This window comes from Octopus bimaculoides, chromosome 29, assembly GCF_001194135.2.
Source record: "Octopus bimaculoides isolate UCB-OBI-ISO-001 chromosome 29, ASM119413v2, whole genome shotgun sequence".
NCBI lineage: Eukaryota > Metazoa > Mollusca > Cephalopoda > Octopoda > Octopodidae > Octopus > Octopus bimaculoides.
The window spans coordinates 2,800,441-2,801,163 of record NC_069009.1 but is presented as its reverse complement, the minus strand read 5'-3'; positions in this window follow the sequence as shown (position 1 = coordinate 2,801,163).

Sequence of the window (723 nt, the reverse complement as noted above, 5' to 3'; positions counted from 1 at the left end):
TAAGTACCAGTTACACACTGGGGTCGAAGTGACCGACTTAATCCCTTTGTCTGTCCTTGTTCGTCCCCTCTATGTTTAGCCCCTTTTGGGCAATAAAGAAATAAGTAAGTGAAAGTACTTCCTTATCAATTTCAATAAAAAGTATTTATTTCTTTAAAAAAATTTCCATCTAACTTGTTTATGTTTTTTTTTGTGCATGTATGTAAGTCATATATATATATATATATATATATATATATATATATATATATATTTGTGTATGCGTGTCTATTTATTTCTTCAATTTATTTAGCTGAATCGCTTGAGTATGTATTTTTTATGTATATAAGTATGTACTTGTGTGTGTGTGTGTGTGTGTGTATATTTGTATGTGTTAGTATATGTATTTGTCTATGTGCATGTATGTATATTTGTGTACGTATGTGTATTCACATGTATGTTTGTGTATACACACAAATACACATACATATACAGTACTCGGCGTGGCTATGTGGTAAGAAGCTTGCTTCCCAACCACATGGTTCTGGGTTCAGTCCCACTGCATGGCACTTTGGGCAAGTGTTTCCTACTATAACCTTAGGCCAACCAAAGGCTTGTGAGTGGATTTGGTAGACGGAACCTGAAAGAAGCCTGTCATGTGTGTGCATGTGTATCTGTGTGTATATATATATATATAACCCCACTATTTACTGGCTTATATATATACATATATATATATATATA